This window comes from Dipodomys merriami, unplaced genomic scaffold, assembly GCF_024711535.1.
Source record: "Dipodomys merriami isolate MVZ:Mamm:240054 unplaced genomic scaffold, mDipMer1.0.p SCAF_134, whole genome shotgun sequence".
Taxonomy (NCBI): domain Eukaryota; kingdom Metazoa; phylum Chordata; class Mammalia; order Rodentia; family Heteromyidae; genus Dipodomys; species Dipodomys merriami.
Genome location: NW_027202649.1, coordinates 3,451,246 through 3,469,487, shown reverse-complemented (window position 1 = coordinate 3,469,487; position 18,242 = coordinate 3,451,246). Strand labels below are relative to the sequence as shown.

At 49.1% G+C, this 18,242-nt stretch overlaps 1 long non-coding RNA gene across 2 annotated transcripts; it reads left to right on the top strand.

The window, feature by feature from the left end:
* The first annotated feature begins 4,792 nt into the window (after window positions 1–4,792).
* Window positions 4,793–16,724, top strand: LOC138825111 (uncharacterized). Of its 2 annotated transcripts, none has more exons than XR_011371342.1 (4): window positions 4,793–4,884; window positions 12,735–12,840; window positions 14,123–14,214; window positions 15,600–16,724. It is a non-coding gene; the product is annotated as an uncharacterized lncRNA (long non-coding RNA). The 2 variants fall into 2 exon arrangements; XR_011371341.1 differs by having other exon boundaries at window positions 15,274–16,723.
* The last annotated feature ends 1,518 nt before the right edge of the window (window positions 16,725–18,242 follow it).

Genomic DNA, 18,242 nt, shown 5'->3' with positions numbered 1-18,242 from the left:
TTGTCTTGTCTTCTCTGGTCTCTGGTGGGCGGCTGAATAACAAAGGATTCTCCACTTAAGCAAGGTTCTTATTAGAAGCCAGGAAGCAGCTAGGCTCTGGCTGTAGAAACAGCTGTACCAACAACAAGAGAAGGGACTGAGGAAAATCCCAAGAGCACAGGTGACTGCTCCCCCTACCTGTGGGTATGTGGGGCAGAATCTGGCCTCAGATGCAGTTGGGGAGAGTCTTGAGAAATCCACCTGTGGCTCTCTCTGGAAAGAAAATCATGCTTCTCTTACCTACTCTGCTCAAGTACTGCTGAGGCCTCTGAGGAAATCATGTGGTCAGGATGATTCTGCAGACCTTTGGTTTATCTTGTTTGCAGAGCTGACTTTTATTTGGTTCAAACTTCTTTCCAAACTGGAAATAAAATTCCCTAGAAATGTTAACCTTCAGGCAGTTCATAAATATCATAGTATTTATAATTCCTTAGGGCTTTTGATGCTCAATAGAGACTGAACAATTTCAAGAAAAGATGGGGACAGTAGAGTAATAGAATCCTTCCTGATCATCGGAAGACCTTTCAGGAAAGGTGGGGGCATCTTACCTCTTGCTCTTTATTTTCCATTTAAAGGTCATTGGCAAACTCAGCACCTTATAACTAGTGCTGTAGAACTCTTGTTGCTTGCTTAAGTTGAAGAAAACTATCCTTTGTTTCCTATGGCATTATCTAGAAACATGGGTTCTGTGGAAGAAATGCTGGGACAAGATAAAAGTTTTGAAATGAGTTTTGTATATGTGTGTGTATGTGTGTACATGAGTGTGCATATGCCAGTCCTGGGGTTTGAACTTAGCCTGGGCACTGTCTCTTTGCTTTTTGCTTAAGACTAGCACCCTTCCACTTGAGCCACAGCTCTACTTCAAGTGTTATTTGACGGTTAATTGGAGGTAAGAGTTTCATGGACTTTCTTGCCTGGGCTAGCTTTGAACCTGGATGTTCAGGACTCTGCCTCCTAAACAGCTTGGATAACAGGCATGAACCAGCAAATATATGTTTTTGGTTGTTTCTTGTTTTTGTCGGTCATGGGCCTGAACTCTGAGCCTGGGTACTGTCCCTCAGCTCTTCAGCTCAAGGCTAGTGCTCTACCATTTGAGCTACAATGCCACTTTCTGCTTTTACTGCTTATGTGGTGCTAAGGAATTGAACCCAGGGCGTCATGCATGAAAGGTAAGCACTCTACCACTGAGCCACCTTCCCAGCCCCAAATATATGTATTTTTAAAAGACCTGTATGTGTGATCTTTTTGCCATGTGCTTCCAGTGCTTGTCAGCTGGTAGCACATGGTTCAGGTTCCCTGATGTCCTGTGCTATCTCTGGCTCCCTTAGCTGCCTTAACTTAAACAACTTACCTGAGCTTTTGAGGGCTTAGTGTCTTTATAATGCTTATGATAATTCCTACCTTGTATTTATATTGTGATCATTGAGAAGGTGTGTAAACACAGTGGCTGCCCATACAAATGAGTCCGTAAATGCAAACTATCTTTTATTATCATTGGCAAGAGGAAATGCTTGCCATGCTTCTAGCCATGCAGTTAGTCATGCACCATGTTCAAAGAAACAGCATGGATTCCAGCAACTATGGCTGCTGGCTACCCCCAACACAATTTGCATGGCCTGAGACTGATGTGCTCATGCTCACAGTCCTATCAGTGTATCCCCCTAATCTTTTGTCCACTTAAGTCCTTCCTGTACCCCTTGTGTTCCTTCCTCCCCGGTGACTACTCCCAAACTCGATGAGTATGCTACCACTTTATTCAGTTCCCTTCATTTCAAGAGTGCTTTCAGCAGGCACCGGTAGCTCATGCCTGTAATCCTAGCTACTCAGGAGGCTGAGATCTGAGGATCATGGTTCAAAGCCAGCCTGGTCTAGAAAGTCCATAAGACTCTTACCTCCAATTAACCACCAGAAAACTGGAAGTGGTGCTGTAGCTCAAATGGTAGAGCACTAGCCTTGAGCTGAAGAGCTGAGGAATAGCACCCAGGCCCAGAGTTCAATCCCCACGACCGACCAGGAAAAAAGTGCTTTCATGTTTCTTATCTCATGTAACCTTTGCAAGAAAGAGTAAGGTTAATTCTCCCTCTTCCTCCCCGCTCCCATTTCAAGTGAGGAACCTGTGGTGCAGGGGTGGGTAACATCCTGCCATCATCTTGCCATTTCTCATTCACTTAATAAATGGCCCCTGAATTATTTTGTGTGAGATTTTACAAAGGAGTGCAAAACAAAGGCAACCAGAGTCACTGACCCTACTTCAGTTCAAATGCAGCTCTCCACTGCCATGGTGCTGTTTCCTCTCCAGAGGTAACAGCTCTTTCTCAGAGCCAACTTTTTCTTCTCTCATGAAAAGGTCTTTAGTCTGGGAGCTGGGAAATTCTGGGCCAGGCCTGGATGCGCGCACGGATGCACGCTAGTCCTAAAGCTTGAACTCAGGACTTGACCTTCTGTTGTTCAGTGATAGTGTTTTGTCATTTGAGCCTTCAGCATTTTCTGTAATTAATAATCTCTTAGACTTTTCGGGCTGGGCTGGTTTCAAACCACAATCCTCAGATCTCAGCCTCCTGAGTAGCCAGAATTACAGTTGTGAGCCACTAGTACCCTGCGGTGACATTTCCTTTCTAGACCTCCTTTTGGGTGGCCTACTTGCCAGCACCTGAGCTGTAACTCAACCCCTTCTGCACTCAAGGAATCCCCTGGGAATTCAAGGGAGTGAATGGTGCTATTATAGGGATAACCTTGAATTTGTTCTGAGTTATCAGGAAAGGTACACACACAGCACAAAAAGTGGAAGGCTTTTTCTGGTAACAGATTACCTGAATATCTTACAGGGAACAAAACATGCTTGAGCTGGAGCTGAACACCTATCTGTACTGCTACAGCCCAGCCCTTGAGTTGAGTATAAGAAAGGAAAAATGGTGTGAATGCACAGGGACTTAGGTTAGACCCAAGAGCAACTTCATTCTTCCAAGAGCAACTTCATTTTTCATCTCTCCATCTTGTGTGGCACTGGATCTGTACATTTCTAAACTGAGCTAGAAAATAATCAGACTGGTGAATTTTAGATCCAGTTATGCCAGACAGTCAAAGATAGAACACCCCACCTCATCCTCAAGTTTCTTTGCAGTCTTCTGGTTTCGTTACTGACAGACTTGTTACAAAGGCCTTTTCTCAAAGTTTGGGCTTCCTGGGCTGAGAATGTAGCTTAGTGGTTGAGTGCTTGCCTAGTACGCATGAAGCCCTGGGTTCGATTCCTCAGTAAACAGAAAAAGCTGGAAGTAGTACTGTGGCTGAAGTGGCATAGTGTTAGCCTTGAGCAAAAGAAGCTCAGGGACAGTGCCCAGGCCCTGAGTTCAAGCCCCAAGACTGGCAAAAAAAAAAAAAAAAAAAAAAAGGTTTTGATTTCCTGGTTTCCAGAGTTGGGACATTTCTAAGACTTTCCAGTTGGGATGTTCAGAGTGCCAAGAATCTTTCAGGAAAGGAGTAGGAGGGAGTGGGGACAATGCCATAGAGCATCTGTCTTTAAACAGGTCCTATGTCTTATGTGTTTGCCCTATAGTTTAAAGCAATATCATTGAGAAAAAGAATTTAAAGACTTTAAGTCATCCAGCCACAGCTTTCCATACAGATTAGCAGGCAGCCACATGCGAGATACTGGGGAAGGTGTGAATGCTTCTGTACCCAGAGTGGCACCAGTGGCCCCTGAACACTTGGCCATTTATCTGTTCCATAAGAAATGTTATGGACCATCATTACTATTGTCAAATAAAACTGTGTCTAGAAAACTTGACGGACAATTTAAAGAGTGAAATCTGCTCAGCAGTCGTTGGATGTTAGGAAGTACAGACCAGGAAGGTAAAAATCATTGCCACAAGAGAAAGCAGCTGTGATATGTACAAAGTGATACAGACAAATCAATAACTTTTTAACAGCCAATAGATCTTTTGGGTAGACTTTATATGGAAAAGAATTGATTTATTTGAAAAATCATCTCAATAAAAACAAAATGGAAAAAATTGATACTAGTTCATTTTGTGTTTATATATATATATGCAAATATATTTTTTAATATATCAAGGGATTAGGTTTGCTTAATAGATTTCAACTCAGAAATTTTTCACTCAGACTCACTAGTCCCGATACAGTGCTGATGAAGCTCTTTGGGTACATGAGTCCAAACCTTTTGGGGGATAAAATGGCAGATCATGAGACCCTGTGTTCTGTTTACCTGGCACCTTGAATCAGCTGTTTCACGTAGTGACTTTTGGGAGCACTCTGGAGGGCCACCAACTGCTCTTAACACTTCTCAAAGACAGCTTCCATAGCCCTTGGGTGAGGGATGAAGGTACTTCCTGGTTTGGTGGATGAGACTCTTGTCTCTAATCAACTACCAAAGCAGCTGGAAGTAGAGCTGTGGCTCAAGTGGTAGAACTCTGGCCTTGAGGGGGGGAAAAAAGAGCTTAAGGATAGTGCACAGGCCCTGAGTTCAAGCCTCAGGACTGAAAAACTCATGTCAGGTATCAGTGCCCTCTAAAGGGGTTATCGGGGGTATGTGGCAAGGAAAGCCTTAGTGAAAGCTGTCCCCCAAATGCAAACAAAGCCTCAAGGACTTATGAAGAGAAGTCAGGTCTAGGTCCGTTCACGTTGCCATTGTGTACAGTGGCTGACTCCACACATGGTCATCAAAGAGTGGGTCGATATTTATGGTGGATATTTGGATTTGGAGAAGATATTTACCGTTTTCCTCTCTTTCAGGTTTCAAGTGCCCCATTTGCTCCAAGTCTGTGGCTTCTGATGAGATGGAAATGCACTTTATAATGTGTCTGAGCAAACCTCGCCTCTCCTACAATGGTAAGGGCTGGGCCTCACCAGCCTCCTGTATCAGTCAAGGGAACCAGCGGGGGGGGGGGGGGCACGACCCTTCACCTGGGGGCAGGACAGGGTACTACAGTATCAGCCACCTTCCATCAGAAGTGTCTGTGTAGTGCGAAGGAACCCGCTATTCCAGGGATCCTGGGAGCTATTCTGAGGAGCACAAGTCAGAATTAGCAGAGACGTGGACCAAGGATCATGTCCACAGAAATGGGAATTCTCTCTGCTACTGAGTCCCTTGCCCAAACCCCTCCTACAGTCCATTTCATGGACTATAGTTTGGAGGTGCCCATTGCCTCATCTGCTACTACAGTAGGCCCAAGATAGCGAGAATAACCCTGTGAGCTGGCAGAGGGGTCCAGGAGGAAGTACCTTCTCCCACACCACTACAGACCCTCTTTGCTCTACAATTCCATGACAGAATTCGAGGGATGGAGTTCAGTCCGTCTTACCCTTTAGGGACTAGGGACTGGAGGCTGCCTCAGACCTGAGCCTTGACTACAGCAGAGGGTAGGGCCTGGGGATTTTGTGACACTCAGACCCCCTAATATGGTGTCTCTGAGGAGAAAATGAATGTCAGCATCTACCTTTTTTTTTTTGTGCCAGTTCTGGGGCTTGAACTCAGGGCCTAGGCACTGTCCCTGAGCTTCATTAGCTCAAGGCTACCACTTGAGTCATAGCGCCACTTATGACTGAGGAATCAAACCCAGAGCTTCATGCATGCTAGGCAAGCACTACTAAGCCACATTCCCAGCCTCTAACTGGTGTCCTTTGAGCAAGGATTTACGAGTCCACTGATCTAAGTTCAAAACCTTCCTCTACCACTCATTGACTATAATCTTAGACAAGTTACTAACCTTAGTAGAGCCTGTTTTCTGATCCACAAAGTGGGAATGGCAATCCCTATGGATAAAACCTTTTAGAGCCTGGCAGTCAGTGCTTATGAAGGGACAGCTGTCCTAGGTCAGGCAAGGCATCAGTAGGCTGCTGGGGTCACTAGTTTCCCATTCTTAGGTTCTTAGATGTTTAAACTTCAAGCTACATTTGTCAAAGAACTGCATCTTCTAAAAGAACAGGCTATGGATCAGAGGGGGTGCTCTCCTGCCCCCAGTACAGGCCCAGCTTCTTGAATTAAAGTCAGAGTGGGACCTAGGAAAAGACTTCCAAGAGACTGAGGACTTATTTCCTGCCCCCATCTTATGATAGACTTCCTGGGGGACACTCTCATGACATTGTATGTGTCCTTTCCACACACAGACTAGGAAGATTTCTGATTCCAGGATGATCCTGGGATTTGACAAGTCTGATCCTCTTGGTTCTCTTAAAAACATACCCTACTACAGATTAAGTATCCCGTATCTGAAATGCTTGGAACCAGAGGTGTAATGATTGTAGAACATTCACATAGGTATTACCAGATAAGCATCTAATTCTAGAATTGAAAATCCAAAATCTGACACTCTTTGAATGTCATGTTACCACTCAAAAAATTTCAGGGGGGCTGGGAAGGTGGCTCAGTGAGGTAGAGCGCTTGCCTTGCATGCCTGAGGCCCTGGGTTCGATTCCTCAGCACCACATAAGCAAAAAGAAAAAAGCCGGAAGTGGCGCTATGGCTCAAGTGGTAGAGCCCTAGCCTTGAGCTGAAGAGTTGAGGGACAGCGCCCAGGCCCCGAGTTCAGGCCCCATGACCGGACCCCCCCAAAAAAATAATAATTTCAGGGGCCAGAAACATAGCTTAGTAGTATAGTGCTTATGTAGTGTGTGTAAGACCCTGGATTTGATCTCCAACACCAAAAAAAAATAGTTGATTTTGAAGTGTTTTAGACTAGAGATGCTCCTTTCATATTTTTGAATCCCTTCCTTACTTTCTTGGCTAAAAGATTCTAGTTGCCAGAAGTCAACTACCTACTTATACTGGTACATACTGTCTGATAACCTTTGCTCAGGTTGGGCAGCTATAGGGCTCACATGGCCCTGTCTGTATTCCAGTGATGCTTTTCCTGTTACATCCTACCTGGTGTCCAGAATCTCCTTTCCTCCCCAGAAGGCAGCCTTTTCTCTTTTCCCGTGGTGTGTGTGGGGGGGGGGGGGGTGGGGATTGATGGCTGCCAGGCCTCTGGACTTGCTGTTACCTGACCCTGGGGATCACATGATCATTGTCCCCACTGACCATCTCTTCTTGGGACCATGGAGAGAGAGAAGTCTCCCTGGTGTCTCATAGCCTCCAATGCTGTATTCACTTCAGCCCTCAATGTGTTGAGACTTTATGAGGCCCTTTTTGTCCTCTGGGTTGCTGGGGAGAGCTCTCTGTAGACACTGCCTTCGCTGTCATAAGAGCACAAAGGAGCTTCAGACGGGACTCGGCCTGAGAGAACTTAGCTCTTGGAGTCATCGGAGAGAAATTTACAGGAGCTGCTGTGGGGGACAAAGTAACCTCAGGGCCACCCTGGGCCAGGAGTCACCCACACCGATATACAGAATGGGAAAGGTGAAGGTCTCCAGCTCTTTTCCCAGAGAACTTCCCATGACAGCCCAAAGTGTCCCCGGGTCCTCTTCCGTACCAACACTTGTGTGTCTGGAGCTGCTGATCCTCCCTACCAGCAGGCCGGGTGAGGGTCCTGTAGAGGAAGGGCAGGCTGGCTATCTGAGATACAGCCATTACTATTGTTGAATTGTTTCTCATTTTCCCCTCAACCTCTGCTTGAAAAGGGGTGGGGTGTTCTAGGTTCTAGCAAAGGCCAGTCTTGGGTTTTTCTTTTATTTTTTGTTTTTGCCTGTCCTGGGGCTTGAACTCTGGGCCTGGGCACTGTCTCAGAGCTTCTTTTGCTCAAGGCAGGTGCTCTGCCACTTGAGCCACAGCACTACTTCCAGCTTTTTTGAGTAGTTTCTTGAAGATATGAGTCTCATGGAGTTTCCTGCCTGGGCTAGCTTTGAGCCACAATCCTCAGATCTCAGCCTCCTGAGAAGCTAGGATTATAGGCATGAGCCACTGGCACCCAGCTTCAAAGGCCAGTCTTTACCACCAGAGGCAGAGAGGCTACTCATCTCCAGTTTTGTTGTGGGTGAAGTTTGTCTTAAAGTGCCTTTAGAATCAATGTCTGGCCCCTCTGTTCACATGATTCATATGGAAAGGAGGCTTTGGTGGTGTGAACTCCTCATAACCAGTTTTCATTTTTGTCTAAAGACACCTAAACCTTCCTAGTAACAGGGCAGCATTTGCCAGCTGGTAGGAGGATACACTCCTGTGGAGTGGAGTCTTCCAGGCAAATCCAGGGTCTGTTCTAGTTCAGATAGAGCACAAGACCCTCTGGGTCACAGGCCAAAGCTTCCAAGTCAGGAGCTTTAGGTTTATTTTGGTTTTTGAGTCTTCTCCTTTTTATTTTTTATTGTTATTATAAAGGTAATCGGGGTTTGTTTTGATTTTGTTAGTAACATGTTCTACCCACAATTCCTCAAGATTCCAACATCGTGGGCTTCACATTACTTTTGTACTTTAAGGGGGGGAAAAAAAAACCTTAACAAAGGCCTGAAGGAAAGTTAATGAAGTCTCTGAGGTATGAGCTCTCAGACTCTGGAAAGAGGACAAGGTGAAGCCTACTCAGATGTTGGGGAGGTTCTGTTTCCTTGTGAAGTCAGTCACTTGAAGGCTAAGGATGTAGCTCATAGTAGAGAACCTGCCTAGAATGTCCAAGGGGCTCAATTCCAGCACCATTAAAAAAACAGTCACTGTAACTTTTGGTCCCTGTGCATGTGTGCATACACATGCACGTGTGCACACACACACATACCTTTCACAATTGCTGGCACCAATTGGAGAAAATTTTAGAAAATGTGTAATGGTTGAATAAGTTGAAATTTAGTTAACCATCAAAGAAAAAAAGTAGAAACTTCCTAAATGAGGCAGATAGAAAGTAGTATTTTTCTTATTATAAGGGCTGGCCTGAGCAGAAGGTTGGAAGGCCTCCAGTAGCTGCCTGCCAGATTTTTTTTCTTTACTTAGAAAAAGCAAGACCGGTTTAACTGGCTCAGCCAATGCAACCAGAGCATGTAGCACTCCCAGACACATACTGGCTAGGAGGCTTGTGGATATGGGGGTGGGGGGAGTTAGACCCAAAGAACTTAACTTTTAGACCCCTTATCCTTCTGACCTTCCTGGCAGCCCTGAACCTAGGACTTCTGAAGGTGAGGGTGCTGTGCTTGTGCAGGAGAGAGGAAAGGAGATGGGCGCCCTCTGGGTAAATGGGTGGATAGCTTCCATGGGCCTTTTACCAACTCTCCCCGTTCAGCATCTCTGTGGCCCTGAGATTCATGGAATTAGCCTTGAAAAATATGCACATAAATTCTGACTGCCCAATTACTTGACTTAGCAGAGTCCTGGGGTGGAGATTTAATCTTTGTTCTGACAGAAGAGACTTCTGACACTATGGGGTTGACAGAAAGTTTAGGGGTGCTGTTCCAAGACTCCTCTGAACTGGGAGAATCTGGTGGGGCTGATGGTTTTCTGCTTCAGGATACCCCCACCCCCTTATCTCTGTTCTAGAGTACAGGTTTATGTCTCGCTTCTTGACTCAAGTTGCCCTCCTTCTCCTCTATGCCAAAGGTAACTGCCTCATCTTCAGGGTTCTGGAAATTCTAAATGTTCTATAAGCTTTAAAGGAAAGGAACCTGGCTTCCTTAACCACAAAAAGCCTCCTGGTAGAGCCAGTCCACCCTGAGCCAGACACCTGGACAAACAAACAGGTCCTCCTGTAGAAGTCCTGTGTCTTTTGCTCTTAGAGCTTTCATGGTTGGGATGGATGTGCCCTCCCTTTCTCAGGCCTGGGTAGCTGAATCTTGGCTGGAGAGTTGGCCCAGCCCCAAGTGGGGCTTTGCCCAGAGCTATTGTTAGCTGCTGGAGCAGTGGCTGAAGTCTGGCAGCTGTGGAGGTGTCTGTCCTAAGTCTCCCTCTACTAAGGGTGAGGGGAGCAACAGGGAGGGGGTCCTTACCCAGGGTTCCTAGCCACTGCTGACCCAACTGTACTTATTGCCAGATTAGCCACCACTGGGTGTGAGGAGTGGGAGGGAGGCCTACAGGGACTCAGTGCCAGTGGTAAAACCAGAAACTGTGGCCAGAGGAGAGGGCACTAGGGTAGCTGTAGGGAGTTGGACAACTCAGGTCCGTGCTTCAGTTGGCAGACCCCTGGGCTGTCCTTATAGCAGCCCAACTCCACAAAACAATTAGATTGCACATCACAGTCTTAGGATGCTGGGATGGGTTACAGCTGGCAGGGGATACCCTCTGCTTAGGATCTCTCCTTTGTCTGGAGAGTAGAGCTCCCCAGCTTTCCTAAGGAGGAAGCCACAAAATCTGGCACTAGTATTGCTGGCTTGTCCTGTCCCCCAGCAGATGCCAGCAGCTTTGTACTTGCTGAAGCGGCGCTCCTCTCTTGCACCTAAGTTGGCCATGAGGCCAGGGACTCCATTGTGTGCTCGGGGTTCTTCTTCCTCTGGCTTCTCTCTTCTCCTTACTGCCACGGGGCCCGAGGGGAATGAATGTGTATGCTCCCACACTTCACTGCCGACTCAGAGCTGGCCGTCAGACTTCCCTCCCAGCCAGTTAGTAGAAGCGTGTCTTTGGGTGCTTCCCCTCGAGTCCTGTGCTACCAGCAGCCCTGCGAGTCCCTAGGGGAATTGGTTATATGAGCTCTCTTGGGGCAACCAGGCCCTGGCATGCCAAACTGCTTCTCAGGCTGCCTTATCCACTCAGCATCTGGGTACCTCCACCTCCACCCCCACAGCCCTGCACGCTTCACAAAAAGGGAACATTTGAAGCAATCTGTGAGATGTGTGGTGGTTTTCAGCCCCAGAGTAAGAAGAGAAGTGAAAGAAGTAGGCAAGGAGTCTATCTGGAAGGAGTCTTGGCCACTTAGCAGCTACATGAGTTTACCCAAAGGCCCCACTCTGGATTTTTAGGATTTCCTGGAACATGTGAAGTTCTTGGCATATCGCTGGCCCAGAGCAATGGGGACGCTGCACCTCTTCTGACAATAGCAGTAGACTGCAGAAGTATGCCCTCACCTCCACCCCAGCTCATCCCAACATCACACTTGAATGAGTCCAGAGGGCTTTGCCTGCTGCCTGGTTGGTCCATAGTCTGGCTAGAGGGACAGACAATGGCACCATCTAGTTTGCACATGCACATACACATACCCCAAGCCAGGCCAGCCCCTCCTCTGGGCAGACATTGATTGTCTTTGCACATAGTATCAAGAAGATTGGAAGCAGCTTGATAAGCAGCAAAAAAAAAAAAGCAGACCCGAAGACTACTTTGATCTACTTTGTTCCTGCATTTCTCATTATCCAGCATTTATTGAGACCCCCTCCCATCCTGGGTTCTGAGCTTGCCAAGGGGTGCTTGAATCCATCTGCAGTGGGGCCTTAACATGTGCTGGCTCAGAGTCCTTGACTTTGTATTTCTCCTTCACCCCTCCAGAGCTTCCTTCTAGCAGTGGGCTCCGCGCCCATGTTAGACGAGGGCGGAAGTCTGATGCATAGCCAGACTCCATATCTAGCCCCCAGATACCTGGGAACTGCTGATTCCCAGAGCTCTGGGAAGGAAGTTTTACTCAGCTCACACCCAGCCCACCTCTTGTTGGCCTTTTGTGGTGGAAGAATGCTGCTTCCTAGGTGCTGGGCTAGATGTGGGCATTGTCGGTTCCCTCACGTGGTCCAACTCCAAGTCTCTCCCACTATACCCGGGGGCCTCCATGTGGCCTTCTGCAGCCTCATTCCCAGTGGATGGTGCTCCCCCCTCATGGCAGGGCAGCTGCACACTTCTTCCCATCAGCATCCTGACCCAGGCTGCTTGGGAAAGCACAGAAAATCACTCGTGAAATGACTAGGAAAGGCTGTGTAACTGACAGGTGTACAAGTCTTGAAGGCCTGGAACTTCTAGGAAAATGACTCACCCTTTTGTCCCCTGCCTCTCCCTGCATTGTGAAGAGAGAGGAGACTTAGGTCTAGTCCTGCTGAGGAAGAAAGCCGCCCTTCAGCTGAATCTCCATTTCTGCCTCCCCTGTCCCCAAATCTGTCGCCTCTGGAGGCCATGGGGGTTGTGGCCGGACAGATAGCCTATGGGGAATGAACACAGCCGGTCAGAGAGGCTGTGCTGTTTGGATCCAGAGGAGTCTTAATGTGTCAGAGGCTCAGAGATGCCTTACCCATTTGTTAGAGGAAAGCGAGGGGAAACCCGGCTCCCCTGCCGCACAGGAAGCTGTTCCCTGTCAATGATGCCGCTGCGCTCTGAGTCCCGAGGGGTGCAGGAAAGAGCACACGGGCTGCAGCCTGTCAGGGTGGGATGCCCAAGACTGAGAGCAAGGACGAAATGACTAAGAATGTCTATAGGTTGACTTCACTCTCAAAACTAGGCCAGCTTTCCTCCTGCTTCTATATTTGATCATGAAAAGTAAAGCAATATTGAAAGCAACGTACGGTAAACATCTACATATCCGCCACCGGCGACCTCCTCATGCCATCTACCAAGAGACCCCTCGTGCCCTTTCAGTGCATTTCGGAGTAAAATGAAAGTTGCAGTCTGCTCTTGCCTCGAGCAGTGTTCCTGGTATATGTATATATTTAGGGGAAAGTCTACATGAAGAAAACTGCTTGCATCGTGCTGCCTTTTTTGGGTCCCATGTGGGGTACATGTATCTTGACTCCATGGGGTAAAGCCAAAGGGTCTTAAGGTGAAGGTCTTTTTCAGGCTTCCATGTCATCCACCTAGTTCCTAGACCTGTGTCTGCTCTGTGTCCCCTCCTGCCTAGTCCTCTTTCCCTGTCTCCCTGTCTCAGATGATGTGCTGACTAAAGATGCGGGTGAATGCGTGATCTGCCTGGAGGAGCTGCTTCAGGGGGACACGATAGCCAGACTGCCCTGCCTGTGCATCTATCACAAAAGGTACGAGGACCTGGCGGGGTGGCACCTCCTAAGGATAGACCTCCGGCGCCAGCCATCTGGTCTCCTCTGACCATAGGATGGCCTCTTAGGGGCACAGTATATCCAACTGTGCTGACAGGGGGTTTAAGCATCCCAAGGGCAAGACATAGGTGAAGCCAGAGGTCCAGCTCTGCTTCATGGAGCCCCACAGGTCGGAGGTCCTCAGGATCCCACCTGGAGCTTGGCTGTTCTTCCTCCATGAGCCCCTTGCTCCAAAGGGTAAGAGAGGCAATGTGGAGGGTGTCCTTGTGTCTTGTTTGCCCTTCTCCCCGGAGGAGCAAGAGGCAGCAAGAGCCGCTACCTGTAGGCACACACTGCTAAAATTAGCAGGGCCAAGATTTGTCCTCGGCCTCCAGGAGGAACCTTGTTCTTGTTCCCAACTGGAAAGAAGACACCTCCTTGCCCGGACAGGAGGACACTCCGTGCTCCTGTGGCCACCACCTGCTCTCTCCTCCTCAAGCTCAGCACTGCTGCCTGGCACCACAGGCTTTTCCCAGCGCAACCTGGGGCCACTGGTCTACAGGACAGTGGCCGTGCCTGGGCACAACTGGTCTAGAGAACTGATTCTTAGTCTGGAGGTGTCCTGGGGGCGGGGGGCACTAACCAGAGATAGGAGAAAAAAAATACCTTGGGCCTGAGGCAACATATGCAGATGATCTGAGTTGATGTTTGAAAATGCCCAGATGTTAGTTTACAAATTCTGGTCTCTGTCTTGGGGCAATTACTGTTCTTTCTCTGGTGCAGACAGTTCTCTTCAAACACTAGGGAGCCGGACTTTACTGCAAGCCCCTCCTTGGCTCACTTACGCAGCAATGTCAGAGCTCAAGGGCCTGGGCACCTTTCACCTGCGTAGCCAAGCGTGGTAGACTCGGAAGGCGTGCCCTGGGAAGGGAGCCATCTAGCTGCTCTCTTAACCCAGGAGGAGGCTTTCATAGGACCCCACAGCCAGGAATCAAACCAGCCTCCCAAGTGCTCACCAACTCCCTCGCTTTCTCCCTAGTAGCGACTGGTTAGCTTCCTGCACAAGGACCTCAAGGCTACTCATCCTTCCTACAGTGCCAGATCCCCCTGAGCCTGTACCGGCCGCCCTCCCCCCTTCTCCCTGCTGCAGAAAGCGGGCAGGGTGGTTTTCCCCTGGGGTCCTTTCAGGAGAGACTTTGAAAACCCTCTCCCAAGTCTGACACTGGAGAGCCCCAGTGGCAGGAGCTAAAGTAGTTCCTCTGGCACCCCTTCTGACCCACAGCTGCATAGACTCATGGTTTGAAGTGAACAGATCTTGTCCGGAACACCCTGCGGACTGACCCTGCCAGGCTTGCTTGCCGACTCCTCTCAAAGGTGAGCCCATACCTGAGCAGACTCAGGCTCGGGGTCAGGTTGCTGAGGGCCTGCTGGTGGGGAAGCGGGGCTGCTCTGACGCGCTTCTCTGAGGGAAAGCAGGAAGAGCAGAGGGAAGGACAGTGATTTATATCCAGAAGTGGAAGGATCTTCTGTGATAGGATAAACATGCCCGCAGAAGAGGTGGAATTAGTTGGGGAAAGACCAGTGTATCCAAACATCTAAAGCAAATCTCCCTGAGGAAGCTTGGGAAGCAGATGAGCCTTTAGCTGGGCACTGGGTTTACAGCCAGATAGGCGCATTCTCCCTCACCTCTCAGAGTCCGCTTCTCTGGATCATTTCCTGTCGCCTTACGGACATGCACTCATTGAATAGCCTGTGGGATCTGTGCGTTGTCCGACACAGAGGCTGGCCAGCACTCATTTCACAGCTGCTTTTTCCCCTGCAGGCCGCCTCCCTCACTCCGCTTGCAGAGGACTCTCAGGCCTCCAAGCCAGACTTGGCCCCTCTGTCCCATAGGACAGGGCCCTGATTGCAGCAGACCAGGCCACACCCTCCTCCCAATCCCGCCATTTCTTCCCAGGGTACTTTTACTGCTGGCGCTGGCTGCACTCTCCTGCCCCTCGCCCTACCTGTTCCTTCTAAGTTCTGGGCTAACATTTTTTTTTTTTTTTTTTTTTTTTTGGTCGGTCATGGGGCTTGAACTCTGGGCCTGGGCGCTGTCCCTCAGCTCTTCAGCTCAAGGCGAGCACTCTACCACTTGAGCTACAGCGCCACTTCCGGTTTTCTGGTGGTTTATTGGAGATAGGAGTCTCACGGTCTTTCCTGCCCGGGCTGGCTTTGAACCGCGATTCTCAGATCTCAGCCTCCTGAGTAGCTAGGATTACAAGCGTGAGCCACCGGCGCCCAGCTTAACATTTTCTTTTTTTAAACAAACACAAGCTCCAGGAAAGGAAAAAAAAAAAAAAAAAAAGCTTATTTCTACCTCCTTATCTCACAACCAAAGGGTTTGGGGGCCTGTTTTCTTTCTGCTCTCTCTATTTTGTTTTCTTTTGTTAGGTTTATTTTATTTATTCCAAGTAAATGCCCAGAACAGCTGATGATGTCAGACAAACCGGGGACACTTGCTCTTTTTACCTTCACCTCAAAATCTGATGGCATGGGGAGAAGAAAAAGCAAGGGCGAGAGTGAGGCAGAGGGAGTGGAGCCTGGCGCATGGCGCGGGCCAAATTCCCAGCATGATGCTTGGCTTCTGGGGGACCTGCCTGGACCGAACCACAGACACCCCGCCAGCCTGCCCTCGGGGGGACGTGCTGCTGCCACCAAGGGATGCAGCAGTGGCCTCAGCCAGACGGAGCACAGCTGACTTCTTCTGACTCATACAGGGACAGACAGCCCCTGTTCCTGGGAGGAGGCTCCTCGGACACTGGACAGAGCTGAGCTTGGGACCCCCAGAAGGAACAGGGCACCCCTTCTGCACTGACTTCCAGAAATCGGTCCTCCTTCCTCCTCGAGGACACCCAGTCAGATGAGAGCGAGTCTGAGAGAAGAGTGAATCTACTGGTATCCTTCCCCTCACCCTCCACCCAGGAGGGAAAAGGGCATTTTCTTTTTTCACCTTTGAAAAGTGTGTGGGTCTGTCTTCAAAGTGTTTACAAAAAAAAAAATTATATAAAAAAAAGTCTAGTGTCGACTGGTGTTTTCCCTCGTGATGTTTACAGATTGCTGTTTGCTGCCCAGCTGTAACCCACTCAGTGACAGATCACACATAGCCATGTCCTCGCTGCCAGCCCGACGGCAGGCGGCACAGTCCCTTCCTTTGCCCAGCGCCCCACTTGGCTCTCTGCATCACCAACCTCTCTACCTTGAGAGTTTGGGGTTGTTTTTTGGTTTTGTTTTTCCATATTTGTTTTCTGGCTTAGTTTTGCACTTTTCTCCCCTAAGAATCCTGATAGCCACATGATTTCATTGCCAAAAACAGAACCAACAGCTGACCAGCCAGGATTTTCTCCCGCCCCCTTCCCACGTCTTCCCCTTTTTTGCCTCCTGGTTCCGGTCAGTTCAGAGGATTTAACAATCACAAGTGTACTGCAAAAATGTCTGAACATTCTTCTTAGGTCCTTACGGATTTTTCCCCCCCAGAAAACTTAAAACAGACAAGCAAAAGACTTTACTAAAGAAACATGTACCACTACCCGTTTTCAGGCTCTCTGAGAACATTCTAGCCATTGATGTTCATACGTGGCATCAGCCCATACAAGATAGGTTTCTGTATTTATATATTAAAACACACAAAAAAAACTTATTATAAAATGTTTAAAAAAATGTTCAAAGCTTGGGAGAAAACCTTCATTAGTCAAGGTGTTTTGATATGGTATTAAAATAATGTCTAACAAAAGATGCACTGTGTGATTTTATTTTAATGTAGTACTGCTATACAAGTGAAAAATGGGGGGCAAGGCCCATGCCCCCTCCCCCCCCCACACCTACCTCCTTAGCATCTTTTCAGCTGCCTGCAAGGTGCAGCAGTACCACTCATCCAGCCGTACCTGGGCAGAAGGAAGCGGTGGTTCAGGTGTGCATCCTACATGCTGACTTAAGCATTGTGGAAGCCACTTGCCATCATCTGTGGAGTGATCATGATGGAACTTTTCTGGAGAGATCTGCAGGGCAAAGAACTTGCCACCACTGGAGAATGTGGGTTCCCCACACACACACCAGGTGCCAGCACAGCCCCTCTCTTGAAGCCTCTGCTTCCTGTGCCATGTTCTGCTCTGCCTGCCTGTTGCTCTGTCAGGCCTTCTCATCCAAGTGCTGACTCATGGGCGGCATGCTTCTCTGAGGCCTAGGAAGAGGCCTGGGTTTGGAGCTGAGCCAGCTCAGAGCCCTTGAACCAGAACCAGCTACTCAAGCTCTCAAAAGTTGGCAAACAGCAGCCTGGGCCAGAAGCTCAGGGCAGGGGGTAGCAGTACATGCCTGGCCTGTCTCAGAGCCAAGCTCCAGAAGCTGCATTCTAGGGCCTCCTACAGAACCAGCTAAGGAAAGCTGAAGGGAGAAGACTCCACACCTCTAGCCTGACCCTTCCCAGGCCTGCTTCTGCTGTGGCCTCGGGGCCCAAGTCCACCAGACCCACAAGTCTGGACTGAGCTGCCACCAGGGCCTCTGGATCTTGAGTCTCTTTCCCACCTCACTTACTCTGTACAAGGGTATTCATTGCAAGCCAGTGGGCAAGGCCGGAGACATGGTCAAAGAACTGAAGAAACAGGTTTGGGGGCCTGGGTGTCGGACCTGCCTGAAGTAAAAACCCAGGAACACTGCTGTCAGAACATGGGCCCCTCTGCGTGTGGACTCTCTGCTTGGAAGAAGGAATGATCCCCGGGGATACAGCTTTATTCATCTGCTTTCAGATTCCACGTGTGTGAAGTGGGGACAAAATCATGCAACCCAGAGGCCATCATGAAGGTCAAGATTGGCCCTGAAGACCTGGCACATGTGCAGTGGGCTTCCTTGGAGCTTTGTCACTGCAAAGGGCACTGTTCTATTCACAGCAACTCCTGCTTCTGCCTAGCAACTGTGTCTCCCTGTTCTATATTTAATTCCACCAGCAAAAGTGGCGGGGCAGGGCCCAGCTCTGAAGGAAATCTCCTTGTCTGACCCTGGGCCTGGAATCCGAGGCTGTGTGCGCCCACCTTGGTAGCAAGGACCTGGCAGTGCCATGGTTGAGCCTAGTGATTGGGAGCTGGGTGGGACAAAGCTGAGGCCCACACTGGGTGCTATTCCAGGCTCTCAGGGACGGTGTTCATCTCCACCCCCGGGGACTTCGGTTCCCACCTGGCACACGACAGCCCTCTGCTGGTTGCTGTCTTCTGAATTCGTATCCAGGTTGCCAAGCGCTGGTATGGGGGTGGGGCAGGGTTTGTCTGGGCTTCCCAAGTGGAGCTGGTATCTGTCACTCCATCCAGAAAGCATCTCTCCAGAATCTTGTGTTCCCTCCCCTCCCCCACCTTTGTGAGAGCGGAGAGACAAAG